The 18,667-nt window shown below is 35.3% G+C and overlaps 1 pseudogene; it reads right to left on the reverse strand.

Moving 5' to 3' along the window:
* Window positions 1–1,172: 1,172 nt before the first annotated feature.
* On the reverse strand, window positions 1,173–8,086 carry LOC145030234 (tubby-like F-box protein 7; annotated as a pseudogene).
* Between the last annotated feature and the right edge of the window lie 10,581 nt (window positions 8,087–18,667).

Here is an 18,667-nt window from a genome sequence, read left to right on the forward strand (position 1 = left end):
TGGTTTTTATTTTAAACAAAAAAATTAATATAAAAATTACTTCAAATAGTCTTTCGTTTTTTAAAACCTATAGTTTTTTTAATTTTATGTGATTTTACACCTTTAAAAAAAAGCTAACATTTATTTATGTCGAACATTATTATACAGCAAGTGATATTAAATTTATTTCCACCAAGCTAAAAGAACTAAATCTAAATCATGTATGCCTACAGCCTACATATGCTAAAAATGGGCTCCAATATAACCTTATGAGCTTGTCAATAGGGATCTCATCCCTTCACGAAATATTTTACTTTTCATTTCAAATTCGTTTAATTTTGAGCGCACTAAAAATATTTGATTAAAGAATAAAAAGCTTTTATATATATATATATATATATATATATATATATATATATATATATATATATATATATATATATATATATATATGCTTACATTATTATATGCTAACTAATTATATTGTATGGACGTAGAATTAATTGTGAACCAATTATTTTATTTATTTTAAGAAAGTGATTAATATATTATTAAATTAAAATTAATTAAAAAAATACCATCTAATTTTATTGTAAGGGTATTTTAGTCAAGTAACATAAATTTAAAAAAGGAAAATTGTAGATTTTATGGAATAATTAATTCTCTTAATTTTAAAAATCTGATTTTTTGGATAATAAATATATTAATTCGGATATTTTAAAAAAATATGATTATATGATCATTTTAAAAAATAATAATAATAACATTAAATTCTGACAGCATACTATAAAAATATATTATCAAGATTAATAATTGTGAATACATATTTTATATAAAAAGAATTTTAATATCTTAAAATCAATAATTACATTCATTCTGCATAAACACAACTATGAACATACTAAATGACATACATTCTGAAAAAATACAAACGATAATTGTTAACACTTACATTTATTCTTAAAGAATAAAGCTCAGAATGGTTAAAGATCAAATAAAAACATTGAAATCTAAGTAAACAACTAATACATTCTGATAGAATATCGTTGCTAATTCATTCTAATAGAAACAATGTTAATTCATTCTGAGCGAATATTGTTTCCTTACTTTCAACTTACTTTCCATTCTTCAGCAGATTTGAAAAACTACTAGCAAAGACCAAAAACCATGATTCCTATTTAAGGAGAAGAAGATCATTTGTTGATTTTCGACTCCAATCTCTCATCAAAAAGCTCTTCGTAGTGTTTAATCATTTCCAATCGACAAGCCTGTATAATCGGTACAAAAAAATATCAGAATTTAGATATACCAAAAGCTTTTATACGATTTGGATTTGATTGTGAAAATCAGAAACATACCCAATCTAGAAGACAAATGCAATCGTGTGTTGGAACGTAACTGTTGTTATTCTTGCCACTGACGATTTCTAACACTAGATCGTAGATCTTTCTTCTTTTTCTCTTTTTAGTATCGATGAACCCAAACTAGTAACATTCTGATCTATCGAGATCTTCATGATTGACTATAACGATGATTGTTCATCAATCAGATTAAAAAAAAGATCTTGATGATTATTGAGCCATCGATTTGTGACAACAAGGACTAATTCATAAAAAACAGAAATATCGTAATGAAAATTAAGCCATCAATCTGTGAGAACATGGATTCATAACAAAGAACGAGCTTCATGAACATTCAACAATCGATATGTGAGAACAAGGATTGAATCATTAAAAAAAAGAGCTTGATGAAGATTAGGCCATCAATTTGTGGGATCGATTCATAAAAAAAAAAACGCATAATGAAGATTGAGCAATCTGTTAGAATAAGAATGACCTAAAATCCTTTGATTTAGCGAATGTGGAGGCCTCTCCAAAACTTCGAACTTATAAAGAAAAAAAACTGAAACATAATCGAAGTATTTTATAAGTAGTGGAAGAGACAAGGAAGAGGCAATCGGTGATGGAAACTAGAGTTGTTGTGTGAGGGTGGAAATTAGAGATAATTACCATTTAATAAGCTTGTCAAAAGTAAGCTTAAAGAAAGTGATCATGGAGTACAAGACCCAATAAGTAAGCCGTTATCGATCATCACCAACAACAATTTTAGTCTCGATTGTCGTGATCGAGGCATATCTGATCATGTGAAACACAAATAACACAGTCAAGAAAGATATAGGATAGTACCATTTTATTTTGTAATTATAAATTATAATTCAATCTTGTTATCTTATTAACTACATTCCATGCATGTAATGTAGTTATGTAGGGAAAACAGTAAAGTAACAAAATAAGATTGCGGTAATTCAACAGAAACCGTTGGAAAGTGGAGCTAGGGACTTATAGAGGATATGCTAAACTAACAACGGGCCTGCAAAATTCAATTTCGTTTACACCAAATTAGGCATGAATAAACAAACCATTTGGGAATCGAAAATAAACTCTAATGGATTTCTCTATTTCTCCAAATCATTAATTAATAATGAACAACGATATGAAATTTGAATAGAGAGAGAGAGTACAGTGTACCCGACAAGAACATCAAAAATTTGAGTGATGAGTAGTAATAAATCTCCGGCTGCAGCTCCGGATTTGCCCATTACGAATCAAACTAATTGATAAATGAGTCGAAGAAGATGAAGATTGGAAGAATGGTGGTGAATTGATTAGGGTTTATACGAGTAAGGGGGCTCAGTGGAGGGACATGTGTAGAGAGGAAACGACTGTTTGTCACAACCCTATGAGGTGATGTGGTAGTGTCGCAGGGTTTAAATCGTTAAACAAATAACCTAAAGTAAAGGGTCGATGATTTAGTTATTTAATTACCAAAATTAATTAACAGGTAAGATTATAATTTTAACATTATTTATGTTTTTGAAATGATTGGTCCATATTAATTCTTACATCCACACAATAATTAGTTAGAATATTTGAACCTCTCTCTCTCTCTCTCTCTCTATATATATATATATATATATATATATATATATATATATATATATATATATATATATATATATATATATATATATATATATATATATATATATTGTAACATTTGCTTAAAAGTTTTATTTATATCTTTAATATGTGCACTTTACACAACCAATTAATAATATGAGCAACACTTTCAATATGGAAAAAAAAATGTTTTGTCATAATCTCTTTAATATTTTAATTTTAATTGCCCAAGTGCAACATTATTATTCCATGCATTATAAAAAGATAAAGAGAAAACTGTCCTTTTTAATTTAAAAGTGTTTATTACATAATCTTCAACTCTACATAAATTTTATCCAAAATGTGTATATCTAAACATTTCTAATACAATCTTTTAAATACAATCTTACGTTTAGATATCCACATTTCATCTTGTAGCACAAACTTTGACAATTGTTAAGTTGATTATTGACCAATAACAACATAGTATCTGAGATCGACCATATTTGGATGTCATTGCTTGCAAAGGGAAGTAAAGAAAACAAGTGAGTAGTGAGCAAGATTACGTTTTGAGATATTATATAGCGTGTGTTTTTGAGTGGTGTAATAAATTAACACATCAAATACCTATGCGTAATCTGGTTCTTCTGATCGATTTCACCCAAGACAGGATTTAGTTGTCGAGTATTCAATCTGATTCAAAACCCTTTATAAGTTGGATCGATTCATATAAACCCGTTCAACTTTTGGACTGTATCGATTGAAGACTTTAAGTCCAGATCCTTTTGATGATTTTGATTTTGGGCCATGGCCCATGATCCATAGGGTGCAGGCCGTGGGCTTAATGTTTATTTGAACAGCCATTTTTTTCTCACTTTTTGGTATTTTGCTTGTTTGATTGTAAGATTTATATCCATTGTTTATTATAATAATCACATATTGCTATTTGTAAGAATAAACAACTTTTACCTTAACTCGTGCTATATAAAATTGAAACTGGATGTGATTTCTCAAATCTAATTCCAATGATCGTAAATCCCCTTCATCTTTAGTGAAGTTGAACCCAATCCACATAAACTCTCGTTTAGAAAATGTGAATCCAGTCTCAACCATTATTGATGATTCCATGACCACAAAACTCAAATTTTGAAATATTTTTATGTAGTATCTAGTAAAATGTTCAAGGAAACTATATCCGGGTTAAAAAAAACATACAATTTATATGTACAATTATTAATTATACAAAATATAAAAGTGCTTCCAGATGCCAAGTGTTCTATATTTGCAATAAAAGTAACAAAAGAAAACCATTAGGGAAATAAAAGCCCCACTTCTTCGAAGTGAAGAAAGTTATCTAATGAATTTCCTATCGCTAAACTTAAAAGGTGTAGGAGACTTGTGTAAGCATGAATGGGTTAGAAATCTAAAGAAAATGCATCATTGAGTTTTATAAGCTGTCAAGAAACCCAGATGAAGGTGGATGAAGTTTCCTTGCATCAGTATTGGGATGGTTCTAATTTCAAGTTAGTGGCTATTGATTCTAGTGGGCGTTCTGGTTGTCTTTTTTGCTTATGGAACCCCTTTGATTTTTATGGTGGATGAGGCTCTACAAAGTAAGTCTTTTAGTATGGTTTCCGTAGTTTGGAACAGATAGGATCACAGAAAAAGTCAACTTGGTGAATGTCTACTTGCGGAATGATAATGTTGAGCGATTATCTTTATAGAACAAGTAGGGTTTAAAATCCGTGGAAACCACGAATTAGAAAGAAAAAAAAACAAAAAAAACAAAAAACAAAGAACACTATGGTTGCGTTTAGTTACGAAAAAACAATTTTCATTTTCCGTTTTTTGTTTTCCCTTTTCGATTTTCGTTTTCCATTTTCATTTTTCATTGAAAAATTTAGAAAACGTGTTTAGTTAAAACTTATTCATTTTTCATTTCCAGTTTTAGAAAATTAGAAAACGTGTTTAGATGTGCATTTTTCTATCGGTTTTCATTTTTAGAAAACGGTAGCGGTGGTAGGGTGTGGGTGGGGGAGGTAACGGTAGCGGTTCGGCTGCCGTGGTGATGCTGACAGGCGATGGTGGTGGCGGCGGCAATTGTGTCAGTAGTGGTGATGGCGGCGGCAACGATGGCGGTGGTGCTAGTGACGAGTTAGTGGTGGTGGTGGTGATTATGATGGTAGGTCGGTGATTGTTGTGGTGGTGTTGGGTGGGTGTGCGAGTGTGTGTTTTTGTGTGTGTATATGTGTGTTTGTGTGTTTGTGGGTGTGTGTGTCTGTGAGGATGGGGTGGGGGTAGGTATGGGTTTGTGTGTGTGTGGGTGTGTGTTTGTTGGTGGGTATGTATGTGAGTGTGTTTGTGTGTGTGTGTGTTTGTGAGTGGGTGTGTGAGTGGATAGATATGTATGTGTGTGTGTGTGTTTGTAGGTTGGTGTGTGTGTGGGGGGGTGGGTGGGTATGTATGTGTGTGTATGTTTGTGAGTGGGTGTGTGAGTGGATGGGTATGTATGTGTATGTGTTTGTGGGTTGGTGTGTGTGTTTGTTGGTTGGTGTATGTGTGTATGTGTGTGTGTTTGTGAGTGGGTGTGTGAGTGGATGAGTATGTATGTGTGTGTGTGTTTGTGGGTTTGTGTGTGTGGGGGGGGGGGGTGTGAGTGGATGGGTATGTATGTGTGTGTGTGTGTTTGTGGGTTGGTGTGTCTGTGTGTATGTGTGCGGGAGGGTGTGTGTATGTATGTGTGTGTGTGGGGGGGTGGGGATGTTAAGGTGGGGGTAGGTAGAGGTGAATGGGGTGGGAGTGGGTGTGTGTTTATATTTTAGAAAAATTTTGAAATTAGAAAAATATGGAAAACAATGATTATCAGTTTTAGAAAACGGAAAATTTTCATTTTCCGTGAAAAATTTAGAAAAATAGACAAACTAAACGCGTTTTCAAAATTCTCATTTTTCTTGGAAAATTTTTCCGGAAAACAGCCCATTTTTCCGCAACTAAACGCACCCTATGTAGTTCGGAATCATAATGACTGCTCAAATATATGAAAAAATAATAATAATAATAATAATAATAATATAAAAAAAAACTATATGCAAACAGTTATTTTATTCTATAAATTGTTTTATTAAAACATTACACTTTGAAAACTTTGAACTATTTATTTATAGTTATAATCCATACATAATTCATGGTGAACATATCATCACCAACTTTTCCAAACTGAAGCAAAACCGTTTCACCATCATCTTTTCCACCTGGTTGACTCGGGTCCAATGTTGCCACTAACTAAATTCTTAACAAATGCAACTGTCACCCAGCCATGGAAATTCAAGCACCAACACTGCAAATGTTCATGCCACCTTAGAGCTTTGTTTCTCAAAAGGGTTTGAGTTTAACCAAAGTCAAACTGTTGATCTGGTGATGTGGATGTGGATGTTAGAGAACACACAATTCTTCTTGGACCCTTTGATTTCAAAAGAGTGAATTTGTATGAAGTTTCTCCAATTTCAAAGTTGCTTGATGGAACTTGTGGGCTTATTTGTTTGCTTGCAATTCGCCTCACAGATTTGCTACTTAAGTGTTTTGAACCATTGTGTGGTGGTTGGCTGTCATATACTGTGAAGTTTGTGCCAAGAAAATATGACATGTGAAGGGTAAAATAGTCATTATGTCCATATTAAGTCATAAAGAAGCATCAATGCATAGGTGTATAAATTAAGTGCTTAACCCATTAAGCTCATTAAGTACAAAAAAGAAATAGCTACTTACCTTAATTTACCAACATAAGCATTGCTTCCTTGAGATGAATCGTCTGGATCAAGTGATATTATGTATTCCATGTAAGCACCATGTTTATGTCTTCTTGCAGCTAAAAGAAACTTACCCTTGTTTGTAAATGCTGCAAAATTGATAAATTTCAAGGATCTATTATGTTAGAAATATGGTTTAGTGGCACTTGGAAATCTGAGAATCATGATAATCACTTTCAAATCGAAATATTTGGGTGGTACTCGCAAATCCTCAATTGGATAAGACTCAGATAAAATCAGAGGGAAAAGAAAGAGAGAATGAGATGGTGTAATTTCGTGAGTACCAGAAAGAATGAGATGGTGTAATTTCGTGAGTACTAGAAAAATGACTAAAATTGGTTATAAACCTTCCTTATCTGAAAAACTATCAAAATTGTCATATAACAGTTTTTCTCAACAATAAAAACTGTCATAAATTCGGATTTTGTATAAGGATTAATTCAAAGTCAAAATCGGGTTAAATATTCAAAATTTGGATTTTCTGATGCATTTTAATACAACAATATAACCCAAAATTTGGTTAAGCCCCTTGGATCCCGCTCCCAGGGGCGTTGCCCCCGGACCCCCATTCGTTCAGGGGATTCGCCCCTAAATAACAATATACTTTAATACTTGATCAAACTTAAACAAGTGTGTACTCCACACCTTCCTTACTTGTTTAATATTTATCAAGATCATTTTTAGTCAACAAAGTAATCCCTGTTATACTTAAATAACATTGATGATAACAAATCACCAACATATTATAGCGTAATAAGTGAATGATGGAAACTTAGAAGGTAACAATTTGCAGAAATTATATATGAAGCATCATTAGGCATATATTCCCTAATTTACCATGTGGATTTGACGATGAAGTAAACAATATTATAATGAGCGATATGGTTACTGGAGAATACTTCAAAATAAGACCTAGTCAAAATTGGCAATCGTGACTAGAGGCGAGCATCTATTAAACTGTTCCTAATCGTTATCACAATAGAATTGACTTTATGGAGTTTTGACTTCTGCTGCTTGCTTCCAGTTGTGTGAGCTAATCAAAAGCTTCTCCATAAAAAACATAATCATCTAGCTAAACATAAGAATCTAAAGCAATTTAACAAAAAAAAATTGAAAAAAAAAACTAACTAACTCCATTTAATTCATTGATTCAAGTCGTTGTGGAATCAACGACATAAAAATCAAGGAATATAGCTTGAAACCAATAAAATCAGATAATATACAGCCAAATTGTACCTGCTTAAGACAAGAAAGGAATGTGATCTTCCCGTTGTGGCTTTACGATCTCTCTCGTAACTTCTCTCCAACTTTTACAAACACATCCACAAGCAACCAGATTTCGACGGAGTGGCCACCAGTCATCGCTCGTTTCCACTCATTTGATTATCTCACCTAAGAGCTCTGACAACATATTAGGCCATGAACCTCTTCCATTATTCTCGTCGACGTTCTGTTCACCAACGACGTCATCATCTCTGGGAACAGCAACAATGCTAATTTTCGGTGGTTTTGATAAGGGCGTCAGTTCCTCAATCGAATTCAACCAGCCGCTGGTTCGATGTGATAGGAACGATTGTTGACACCAATAAAGAAAATAAAATGATTGTTGACATTACATGGAGAAACATAGCTCCTTATATTGGATCTCTCATTTTTGTAATCAAGAAGAGGATTAGTGTTGTTGTTGTTTGCTAGAGTTTATGTATGAAGTGGTTAGGGCAAAATAAAGTGTTAGTGACAGGAACACTTACAAAGATGTGAGAATCGGAGGAGTATATTGGGATGAGAGAGATGAAGGTGAGGGAGATGGTTTCGATGGAGATGTATATGAAATACACAGTGAGTATGCATTAGATATATGTAGCTTGAAGCCCTAGCCAATGGATTTTCAAATTTGGAGAAGATTACATATTTCTTGTCATAGTTCTCAAATGGAATTTAGAAAGGAAACAAAATTCCTGATTATTTCGGATATTAGTTACTCAGGATTTAAAATTGAATCATCAAAAATCCGTGATTATTTGGACGGGATTTTATGCCATCGGAGTGTAAAGGAGCAGAGGGCTAAAATCATAATTTCACTTTGTAAATTTGAGCGGGAAAAAAGCATTAGGTAAGGCTGAGAAAATGCCACCTAGCATAAATATACTGTTTTATTAGAATACGGGATTTAAGGTGGATGAAAATGGTAGAAATGAGATTTGGTTATTTATGAGATATTTTTATGAGGTGTGATTTGGTTATCTATGATAACATATGATTCGAGTATGGAAGACTTTAATTCGTTCATTTGTGAGGTTGAACTTTTTATTTTAATATTGGGTTAGAAATTTGCGTGGAAGAGTCCGGATGGAAAAAGTTTGAGCAAGATTGATCGTTTCCTTCATAATTACAGTTTTCTTTCAGGTTGGTCATCAGATGTTGTTATGGTTTTACTAAGGTTGTACTTGGATTATTGCCCCATTGTTTCGATCACATAACTTCATATTATAGGATATGTTTAGTAAAATTGATCATTTGAGAAAACTTGATTTGAAACAGAAGTCAAGGCTTAGATGGGATGTTTAAGGAGATGAGAACAACTTTTTTTTCATGGCATAATTAATGGCAACAAGAAAAAGAGTAGAATAGATGGCCTTAAATTTTTGAAGTTCGGAAAAATTTCTCTTCTAAATTAATGAGAGTAATATGGTGAAACTGGAACTAGTGAATGGAAGATTCAAGAAGTTTTCGAGTGAAGACAATGATAGTTTGGAAGGCCCCATTTTCTATAGAGGAGATTAAAAATGTTGTTTGGAGTTGTAGCAATGACAGGGCATCAGGGTCATGCGACTTTACTTTTAAATGTTTGAAGGACTATTAGGAAGTTTTCAAAATGGAGATTTTTAACTATTTAAAGGAATTTAAAGCTTGAGGGGAGATAAGCAAAGGTTGTAATGAAGAAATTGCAAATGAGATTGAGGAATATGAATCTACCATCCACCACATAACATAATGTAATGATGGGTTTTGACCATATGAACATTCCTATGTGCACATACAAACCCTAATGCTTGGATCTAGGTTTCTCTAATTGAACATGCATATGAATCCAAGACTTATAATGGTTATTCTAACATAATAACATTGAGAATTCAGAGTTATAAGTTTACCTTGAATCACTTGTTTGATCTTCTTGTTCTTGGAGATTTAGAGTTACAATTGTCACTCCTCTAATGGCTTACAAACACCAACTAGCAAGAGGATGATTTGAGAGAGTGGGGAATGACTTTGAAATCAGCCAGGGTTTCCTTACTAATGAGGGTGCCGATTTCCATGACCCCTAGGGTCTATTTATACTTGTAAGGCTCCTAGGGTTTTACCTTTAAACCCTAATTGGATAACTTAAGCCTTAAGAATCCTAATCCCTTCATGATAACCCTTTGGACAATTTTAGGTCTATCCTAAGCCATAAAATCGTCCACCATATTATCCATAAGGAATTACAGCCTAAAGTATAACTATCACACATTTGACAGTTTAAGCCCTTCTATTTAATTAATCTCTTTAAGTCACCAAATTAATTCCTAATTAATTTATAACTTATATTAATCAAATAATAATATTATACTATATAATATTTCAACTCTCATTGTAAATCATCCTATCAAGTTGCTATGGTGAAGGCAACCCAAAAGGACCATGCTCAATCGGGTCAAGTACTTACCAAATATAGTTGCAGCCTTAGACACTATTCCAACAGTCTCCCACTTGGATAAGTCTAGTAACTATATACACCGATTAGCAATCATAGCTCTCAAAGACACTGTCAAACTCTGATCTAATCAATTTTGTCCTTTAGATAAGGGATCGTACAGTCCTCTGTATAGATATCATGCTGACATTTATATGGAACCAATTGTCTACCATTTGGTTTCTCGATCTCAGATTTATTTGACATAGAACTTAATCGAACACATCAATTTAGTTCTGACCAGGCCCGACACATAAGTCAAATCAAATCATCAAGCGGCTGAGATATTGCTTTTACCTTCTTAGGATAAAAGTAACAGATAAACTTCAACTTATATGCATTTACTTATTCATTAACCAACTATACACAACAATGCGTTTTATAGTATCAAGTTACTGATGCGGTTTCACATTATCAATGTACAACCAATTAACAAATAACAAACCATATATCTAGGTTTTAAGACCATACGATATTATCGTCTTGCGATCACCCTTTTTTGTCATATTCCATAAGGTGATCCCAGCAAGCGCGGGTTTGTTCCAATGCTCAAAACTAGTTCATAAGCACTCATGAACGTTGTAGCAAACTTTTGTTATGTCTAATACCATTTAGACAATCTACACACCAATTCATGACGATCTTCATTCATACCTACTTCCAACATATGAACGATTGTGGACATTCGAATAATTCGATTATTCTTAATAAACTCAATTATTCTGGAAGTCAAAACATGCAAAGTGAAACAATAGTTAAATGATTAACATAGGATAGTAACTTTACTCATAATTAATACTCTTTTATTTAATCATCAAATGTTAATTACATTTATCTATTATACGTTTCTAAAACTATCTAATCTATATTAATATCATCCTTCAGCCCAATGCTCCTAGCATGCTGCAAGTGCTTAACCCTACTCCGTCCCTTCGTAAGCGGATCTGTTGGGTTATCTTCTGATGATATCCTCTTCACCACGAGTTGTCCTTCTTCTACACGATGTCTTATAAAGTGATATTTTCTGTCGATATGACGAGATCTACCATGATCCCTCGGTTCCTTGGTCAAGGCAACCGCTCCTTCATTATCATAGAAAATCTCCATAGGCTCTTTGATGGTAGGCACAACTCCAAGATCACCAATGAAGTTCTTTAACCATATTGCCTCTTTCGATGCTTCGCTCGCTGCGATGTACTCTAATTCGCACGATGAATCAGCTACGGTTTCTTGTTTGTAACTTTTCCAAGTTACTGCTCCTCCATTCAGGGTAAAGACCCAGCCCGACTATGAACGGTAGTTGTCCCTGTCGGTCTGAAAGCTGGCGTCACTATACCCTCGCACCTTCAGGTCATCACTCCCTCCGAGGACTAAAAACCATTCCTTGGTCCTCCGAAGGTACTTAAGGATATTCTTCACCGCAATCCAATGGGCTCTGCCAGGATTCCCTTGATATCTACTAACCATGCTCAAAGCAAAGGCTACATCAGGGCGAGTACAAGTCATAGAATACATGATTGAGCCAACTGCGGAAGCGTATGGTACTCGGATCATTTATGCTATTTCAGCTTCGGTACTCGGACTTTGAGTCTTACTCAACTTGGCATTATATTGTATCGGTAATTCTCCCTTCTTCGAGTTCTCCATACTAAAACGTTTTAGTACCTTATCTAAGTAAGTGTTCAGACTAAGTCCTGTTAGTCTCTTACTTCGTTCTCTCACTATCCTTATTCCCAGAATATAGGAAACCTCTCCGAGGTCCTTCATAGCGAAGCACTTCCGGAGCCAGGACTTAATCTCCTGCAGCGTCGGGATGTCGTTTCCTATGAGCAATATGTCACCGACATACAAAACAAGAAAACTAAATATACTCCCACTGGATTTGACATATACACATGATTCATCTTCACTTCGTACAAATCCAAATTCTTTGACTTTCTCATCGAAGCAAAGATTCCATCTGTGAGACGCTTGCTTAAGTCCATAAATGGACTTCTCAAGCTTACACACTTTATTTGGATGCTTCGGATCAACAAAACCCTCTGGCTGAGCCATGTAAACATCCTCAGCCAACTTCCCATTAAGGAAAGCGGTTTTGACATCCATTTGCCAAATCTCATAATCATGAAATGCGGCAATCGCTAGCATCACTCTAATAGATTTTATCTTCGCAACTGGTGAGAAGGTTTCATCATAGTCAACTTCGGGAGTTTAAGTAAAACCCTTCGCAACCAATCGTGCTTTATATGTGTGTACGTTTCCATCCATGTCGGTCTTCTTCTTGAAGATCCATTTGCACCCAACGGTCTTACGTTCGGGCACATAATCAACCAAATTCCAAACTTGTTTGTCATACATGGATTGGATCTCGCTGTCCATTGCCTCTTTCCACTTCGTAGAATCCGGGCCTGCCATGGCTTCCTTATAGCTATTAGGTTCATCTAGATTTATTAGTGTACTATCACTAATATACGTGTCCCCTTCGGTAGTAATATGAAAACCATATAATTGGGGTTGAACTCTAACTCTTTCGGAATGTCTAAGAGGTAAGGACTCGTCAATTGGTTCAACCAGAGTTTCCTCCTCGGGTTGAGTGCCATCGGTAGAGGTTCCTTCATCTATCGACTCTTGAATCTCTTCAAGCTCGATTTGCCTCCCACAGTCTCCTTGGCTTATGAGTTCTCGCTCTCAGAAAACTTCTCTCCTCGCAACAAAGACAACATTGTCCTTCAGTCTATATAAGAGATATCCAAAGGATTTCTGCGGGTAGCCGATGAAAATACATCGCTCACTACGAGGTTCGAGTTTGTCGTGAGTATCTCATCTTACGAAAGCCTCGCAACCCCAAACCTTGATATGTGCTAACGAGGGAGCTTTCCTTGTCCATATCTCGTGAGGTGTTTTGGCAACCTTCTTAGTAGGGACTGGGTTAAGGATATGGGCGGCAGTCTCTAAGGCATACCCCCTGAATGAGATAGATAGCGAAGCACGACTCATCATAGAGCGGACCATGTCCAACAAGGTTCAATTATGCCTTTCTGCCACACCATTCAATTGTGGTGTCCTAGGTGGCGTCAATTGTGAAACTATTCCACACTCTTTTAGATAGTCGTGGAATTCAAGACTTAGGTACTCTCCTCCTCGATCGGATCGAAACATCTTGATTTTCCTGCCCAATTGATTCTCCACTTCATTCTTGAACTCTTTGAACTTTTCAAATGTTTCTGACTTTTGCTTGATTAAATAAATATACCCATATCTATTATAATCATTGGTAAAAGTCACATAGAAGCGTTTTCCTACCTTTGTGGTTGATCTAAACGGTCCACATACATCGGTATGTATTAGGTCCAATAAACCCTCACCCCTTTCACATGTACTAGTGAAGGGTGACTAAGTCATCTTTCCAAGTAAACAAGATTCGTATGTGTCATCTTCCCTAAGATCGAATGACTCCAACACTCCATCGTTTTGGAGTTGGGCTATGCGCTTCTTGTTGACATGTCCAAGACGACAATGCCACAAGGATGCTCTATCCATACTATTGGAAGAATCCATGCATAAAACATCATTTCCTAGGTTATCTACAATCATAACAGTTTCATAAATTCCATTACATGGTATTGCTTCAAAATATAAGACACCATTTAGATAAGCACAAATAGAACCATTCTCATTATTAAAAGAAAATCTAAATCCTTGTCTAAACAAACCATGAAATGAAATGATGTTTCTTGCCATTTCTGGCGAATAGCAACAATTGTTCAAATCTGAAGATAAACCATTCCTAAGCACTAGAGAATACACTCCAATCTTGGTCACAGGCGACGATCTTCTGTTCCCCATGATTATATTTATTCTTCCATGCTCCACATCCCTATTTCTTCTTAGTCCCTGCAATTCAGAATAAATGTGGTAACCACACCCGGTATCGAGGACCCAAGAAATAGCATGAGATGAATCATTAGATTTAATTGTATATATACCTGCGAAAGACGACTTGATATTTCCTTCCTTGATAGCTTACAGGTACTCTGGGAAGCTTCTCTTCCAATGCCCTATTTTGTGGCAATGGTGGCACTCTGCCTCCTTTGGGTTAGAAGTAGGCTTAGCGGGATCAACTTTTGTCCCACTAGAAGAGGAACCATCTCGGGACTTTCCCTTGCGGTGGCTCTTAGACGGAGCCTTCCTCTTCTTGCCTCTTCCTTGCCCAATGGCCAAAACAGGAGCAGCGGGTGGATTGGGAGTAGGTGCAACGGACTTGTCCTTGAGATTGCTCTCAGCAACCCTAAGGAGACCTTGGAGCTTACTTAGGGTGACCTATTATTTGTTCATGTGGTAGGTCATCCTAAATTGGTTGTAACACGGAGGCAATGAGTGAAGCACCATGTCGATTGCTAAGTCTTCCCCAAAGTCAACATTTAACTTGCGAAGACGATTGACATACCTTTGCATCTTTTGCAGGTGCACGGTTAGAGATTCTCCATGACCCATTTTGGCGGAAATCATGTTAGTGAAAATCTCGTAACGCTCTTGTCTCGCGTTTTGATGGTATCTCTCCAACAAGTCTTGGTGCATTTCATACAGATACATGTCCTCGTAGGACTTTTGGAATTCGAAGTTCAAAGTGGCTATCATGATGCAATGAACCTTTGTTGCATCACGCTCATGAGTTTCAAAAGTGGTGATTTCAGCCGGAGTAGCGATTTCTGGATTGATCTTCTCGAGCTTCTCATCGAGGACATACTCCTTGTCCTCGTAGCGAGCGATCGTGCGAATGTATCTTATCCATTCACTAAAGTTCGTCCCATCAAAATTCACCTTTTGGCAAAGGCTCGTCAATGTGAACGAGCTAGCAGCAGCGTTGTTCGCGTTTGACATCTACAAATAGAAAGGACAAAGATAGATTAGAATTTGGATCCCTAATTATCACCCAATAAGAAAAATTAGGGCTAGGATCCAACAACAATATTTACATATAAGAAAAGGGATGTCGTAATCTAACATGTAAACAATTTGAAGGTAAGTGAATGACGATTCACTAATTCTCCACCACAAAACATAACTTTGACTCTTATTGTAATGAGAATTCCTAGATTTAGATGATATTCATTGAACTTTTCAATGGCATGTTTAAATCTCGATATGCCCCTCTCGTTTGTGACTGGGATACCGAGGATCACAAAGTGGGTGTGAATTACCATGCAAATTCACATGGTGCCTTCATTGTAACGATCACCTATTCGATGTGCCAGTAAACCACACACGCTCCATCAAACTATGATAAACAATGAGTCACCCTTTGCCACCTTTTATTAGAACCAATTAGTGTGCCGGTAAACCACACATGCTCCACTAACTTCTTAGCAAGGGTGCAAAGTGTAATTTTATGGGATTGCATCAATTCACTTTTCCTAAAGTAACTAGGATTGGGAATTTTGAAAAACATGTAGTTACTTTGTATTTCTTATTATACTTTTAATGAGAAGATGAGGTTGTCCTATCCTACCCGTTCGGCTAACGACCCTCCACCGATCAAGCAAGCGGTGGGTGTGAGTGTACACCCATTAAGCCCCATTTTATAGGCAGCAACCTTATAGACCGGCTTCGTGAATGAGGCCTACTAACGGTAAGACTAGCATTTTAATTATATATATAAATATATATATATATATATATATATATATATATATATATATATATATATATATATATATATTGTCACACCCCCAAACCAAGGATGGCGGAAACGTCTGGGGGTGGAGGACTTCATGTACAGTATCACAACAACGTGTATAATAGTGCTCAAAGTAAAAACAACCACCATATATATAATTGCAAAAGTTACACCAAAGTATATGTTTACATGTTTCAAAAGCAATTACATTATGATGACAAAATAAATTGTTGACGGTTTAGTGTTCCATCCTCAAAGCGATGAAGTTTTCCTATTTCACTGATCTCCTGAGAATACAAGTAGTTTTAAAAAGTGTCAACACAAAGGTTGGTGAGTTCATAAGAGTTTTGTTTGAAGTAGAACCCGTTTTTCCTTGTAAAATCGATAGAGTTTGATTTCCAGAAAATCCAATATTTTCTTAGTTAAGTGTGATTAGAAATAATCCTACATGATGCATTAATGAACCCTAGAGTAACCCGTAGAGTTCCTCTATAATCGTCCAGCGTATAAAAGTTATATAAAGGGTTAAATTAGATAAAACGTTGAATATAGTGGGTCTGCCCTAGGTCCACAACCCAACGAGGAACAGGAGATGAGGCGGGCACCACCAATTCTAGGCCAATCAAGACTAAATTCTTATATGACTCAAACATATACGCTCAGCGACTATAGTTGAAGTCTAACAATTCTAGAGGAAGTATAGTTTTAATATCATAATAACTTTGTATAGAGACCCGGCACTTTGTATTTGTACCCATAGAGATAAAAGGTGATTTTAAATCGACATAAAACTCATTTAGGTTTTAAAAATAAAATCCCGTAAACTTATGGATTGTTCCCTATGTGAGCCGTTATAATCATACTATGACTATGTGAACCTGCCACGACGTTCTCAGTGTCGCGAAAAATAAAATGACATTTGTCACCCGTAGACCTGCAGGTCCAACTGTAGCTAGCAGCAAGGTGTGGGGTGTCAATCCCAATATAGATCTATATACAAGTATCACGTTCTCCCTCAAGGAGATTCTGATTATAACTACCAGGAATTATATCCCGCACTCGGACGTACGGGGAGAGAGAGAGAGAGAGAGAGAGAGAGAGAGAGAGAGAGAAATAGAGAAACTCACAATATAGGATAACAAGTTTACGTGAAATGTGTGTGAGTATAAATATTTCTTGTATGAATGTACCCTTCTTGTACGAGTGCGTAGAGTGATGTATCATAAACTATACCTATTATAGTTTATCTAAAATGTATGTAATATGTATGAATCCTTTCATGGAAATGTATTAGTGTTGTGGATTTATCAAACTATACTTTTTATAGTTTAATAGTACGTGTTCCAAAATGAATGAATAATATTTAATATGAATGTCTTAGTTTCAGTTCATAATGATAAACTAGCAAGGAAACACATTCAAATATTAGAACTTATGATTATACACTTTGCTCAACATAATACAAAGTGTTATGATATTTACATGCTGTTGGCAAAATTTAGCAATTCTGCCCTGTTTTGGAAAAATCATAGAAAAATCATACGAAGTTGAAAACTAGATCCGTAAATTCTGAGAGTTCAAAAAATGTGTCTAGTTTGCTCATAATTTTTATCACAATTTACAATGACCTCTAACTTGGGTGAAAAAGTCCATAATCACAGACTGGTCCGGATTGTTGTTTGAAATGATAGGCAGTTTTGTAAAAATCACCATAAATTGTAGAAAAATCGTATGGAGATGTGCAAGTAGCCATTTTAAAGCTAAAAACTTGAACTATTTGCACCTTGTACAGTTTTGAAAACAAAAATGTTTAAGATGCCCAAAACAGTCCGTGAATGGAGTTGAACTTTTCTGATGAAGGCTGTTAGAAAATTTTAGTTATGTTCCTAGTGTTTTAACTTGTATTCCCCCCCCTGAAAACTTGAGAAAACATGAAAATGTAGGGGTATGAACTCACCTTGAGTGATTTCAGTAGGTAAGTGTTGAAGAAGATAAGTGTTCAACCCAAGAACACTTGAAGAATCACTTGAAGATTCGAAGATCTAACACAATTATGAGAGAGTTCGCCTAAGATATCCATGATTTGAGTGGAAATAAATGAGATAATCATAAAGAGAATGGATTATGCTTACCAAATGTGGAGGAAAAACTCAAGATCAGCCCTTGAATCTCGGATTTCTAGAGAGAGAAAGTGAGAGAGGAAAGAGTTTGATCTTCTTGTGAAATGAGAGCAAATGAGAGAAGTGAGGAGAGAGGATGAATAATCAGCCCTCAAAAACGTGGGAAGAGGGATAATTGAGTGGAAAAGACATTGATGTGACCTAGGTAAGGTGGAGAGGTGTGGTTAGTCAAAGAGTGGGTGTGAGGTGGTTGCTTGTGACTTTGGATAAGGCAAAGTCAACACTCCACCTTTAATAATTCACCCATTTGATTTTTATTATTTAAATAATGATTTTCATCAAAATATGTTTAAATTATGAATATTTAGAGTTTATAATGTTAAAATATAATTTCTGGAGAAAATCCCGCTTTA

Source organism: Lactuca saligna, chromosome 2 (assembly GCF_052625555.1).
Source record: "Lactuca saligna cultivar CGN05327 chromosome 2, ASM5262555v1, whole genome shotgun sequence".
Lineage (NCBI taxonomy): Eukaryota > Viridiplantae > Streptophyta > Magnoliopsida > Asterales > Asteraceae > Lactuca > Lactuca saligna.